Below are 3,168 nucleotides of genomic sequence, written 5' to 3'. Positions count from 1 at the left end.
TGACAAGATCAAAACAATGATTTAGCTAAAAATATGCCCAATGCCCATACCCAATGGGTATCCATGCCATCGGATATCCATTAGGGCCTCTCTTCATGTACAAAATTGTTTAGATTAAAATACTGAATGCGACAAGGCCAACCAAATTTGGCCCCATACACTCAACTTAACTCTTCCACCTGAGTGTTTTTTAAGGGTTTGATGGAGCTGCTAACGTGGAGGTTTGAGATTGGATTAGGTGGGAAGGGGTCCACCCTCTGAAAATCAGGTGGGGAGAGAGTTATGGTTTTGGAAAATTAAGTAAAACACTCGTATTAGTTCGTGTGTAGTATTATTGGTTTAATTGTACTGTGCAGCTCATTCCCCAAAAAGAACCGCCAAGCAGGAACTCTTCGACTCAGTCAACAAAACACGACTAGACACATGCTGCATCCCTATCTGCAGACTAGTAGTCTGCACAGTTCGCTCTCCGGCCACTAGCATGTCGTGGTCATTCGATTAATGAAATCAGCTATCAGTCCATGTATAGTCGCGAGCCAAGAGCAATCCCAGCCTGAATGCGGCTTGGTCCACATGCATTATTATTAATTTTTTCTCGTCTGAATGTGTCCACGTCTCTGTATTTGCAGTCTCTAGTGGGACGAACTATTTGTTTACCTTTGCTCGCGTGCATAAAATGCTCACTTGTTGGATTCAGAGTACCCCAACCCTCTTATCCTATTGAAATTTGAATGACGATGGAGAAAGATAGATGAATGGTTTGCACGACCAACCACTTGCTTCAACCATCCGCAAAAATCTCAGCCCATGATCGATGGATAGTGGAATACCACATACATTTTTCTGAGACTTATATCACATACATTAAAGTGCTAGCAAATGTACCAATGCACCACGTAGGTGCACTGCGCAAAGAACCATGATCTTGTTTCGCGCTCAATTTGGGGCACATATCTGGCCAGGAACTGCGGCAATTTCACAGCATCGATCAATCATAGGCTCATAGTATATAGCCATGTGAAAATAGCACATAGTGCATCTCATTGACCGGCCGTCAGTTAAAATATAAACTGCACATCTATCTCCAAGCTATATACTCTATCGTAGTAGTAGAACTTAGTCATCTGAGACGTTTGAAGCAACTGTGAATATCCCGTTGATGATTGTGACTTTGAATTATTCTGCAACTGTTGATTTGACACTTGCCTCCATGCATGCACAAGTTGCACCGTAACGGCCCCGCAAAAGAGGAAAATTTTGCACGCCAACGGCAGATGTGGGCACTGGCCAGTGGCCACTACAATCGTCATGTGCCGGAAATGACCAAGCCTGCGAGCGGCTATATATATCTGCATGGAATGCAAGGCATTGCATCCAGTGTCTCGACCTACCACAAATTCACAATTAAGTGACGTTGCATTTGAGCTAGCTAGACATGGCCTCTTCGTCTCTATCAGCCGTGTTGCTCTTGTGCCTGGCCGTGGCGGCGTCGGCGCAGCTGTCGCCGACGTTCTACGACACGACGTGCCCGAACGCTCTGGCGACCATCAAGTCCGCCGTGACGGCCGCCGTGAACAAGGAGAACCGCATGGGCGCGTCGCTGCTCCGGCTGCACTTCCACGATTGCTTCGTCCAAGTAAGCTCTTCAAATACATAGACTGAGCCGGCACGCACCTGTTTTCGTTGCAGTTTTGGTTTGTAAACGCCAGGGTGCAGAGTTAACCATGCTGCTTAACTACCTGTGCAGGGTTGCGACGCGTCTGTTCTGCTGTCAGGCATGGAACAAAACGCTATCCCGAACGTGATGTCACTGCGAGGCTTCGAAGTCATCGACAGCATCAAGGCGCAGCTCGAGACCATGTGCAAGCAGACTGTCTCCTGCGCCACATCCTCACCGTCGCCGCCCGCGACTCCGTCGTCGCCGTAAGACCTCCAACCTGTGTCACGTCGTGATCACCACCAAGTAGACAGGCTAATTTGCTCACCCGGGATTCTCATCTGGTGCAGTTGGGAGGGCCTTCGTGGACAGTTCCTCTAGGAAGGAGGGACTCCACCAACGCAAACGAAGCGGCGGCGAACAACGAGCTACCTCCCCCATTCTTCGACCTCGTAAACCTCACCCAGTCCTTCGGCGGCAAGGGCTTCACCGTGACCGACATGGTCGCACTCTCCGGCGCCCACACCATCGGGCAGGCGCAGTGCCAGAACTTCAGGGACAGACTCTACAACGAGACCAACATCAACTCCGGCTTCGCGACGTCGCTCAAAGCCAACTGCCCCCAGCCGACCGGCTCCGATGACCGCAACCTGGCCAATCTGGACGTGTCGACTCCGTACTCCTTTGACAACGCTTACTACAGCAACCTCAAGTCCCAGAAGGGGCTCCTGCACTCCGACCATGTGCTCTTCACGGGCACCGGTGGCGGCACCGACAACACCGTCAACAACTTCGCAAGCAACCCAGCGGCGTTCAGCAGCGCCTTCGCCTCCGCCATGGTGAAGATGGGGAACCTTAGCCCGTTGACTGGCTCTCAGGGCCAGGTCAGGATCAGCTGCTCCAAGGTGAATTAATTGGGCAAAAATGGTCATATATGTGGGATTAATAAGGCTAGCAACGGCCATTATAGCGCTTTCTTGGACCATAAGCTTGTGAAAATACGAGATGTGTCATATACGTATGTCAATGGCCCTGTGCAAAGGCATGAAGGCCATGTGGTGCAATAGGAACTATCAATGAGCAACTTCCCTTTTTGTGATGTATAACAGACTTCTACGATATGAATTATTGTCGCTTCATCCTTTGTCTTTTAAAAGCCTAATAATACTCACTAGCTACATTATGAAACGGAGGGAGTATGTCTTAGGTCAAATTTGTGGTCAAAGTTTGACTTAGGTCAAATTTGTGGTTAAAGTTTGACGCAAAATACAAGAGGTGCCTTTAAACTTAAATGGAGAAAGTACATGGCAACCTTATCTCAAGGTAAACACGCTCCAAAAGTATTAAACACACCATCAAAGTACTCATACATCCCATAATAATGTAGTACATTGGTCTCTTAAAAAAATACATCGGTCTTGAGGAACACCCAGAGGATTCAGTGGACGCGGTCGATGCCAAATCTTTCAAAGTTGTCACGTTAGACATGTGTTTGAGCATCCGAACAGCAC

General features: G+C 48.5%; 1 pseudogene; it reads left to right on the top strand.

Moving 5' to 3' along the window:
- The first annotated feature begins 1,393 nt into the window (after positions 1 to 1,393).
- LOC123184740 (peroxidase 2-like) lies at positions 1,394 to 2,729 on the top strand (annotated as a pseudogene).
- The last annotated feature ends 439 nt before the right edge of the window (positions 2,730 to 3,168 follow it).

Source organism: Triticum aestivum, chromosome 2A, assembly GCF_018294505.1.
Source record: "Triticum aestivum cultivar Chinese Spring chromosome 2A, IWGSC CS RefSeq v2.1, whole genome shotgun sequence".
Classification (NCBI taxonomy): domain Eukaryota; kingdom Viridiplantae; phylum Streptophyta; class Magnoliopsida; order Poales; family Poaceae; genus Triticum; species Triticum aestivum.
Note: the sequence above shows the minus strand (reverse complement) of the source record. Positions and strands in the feature narration are given on the sequence as shown.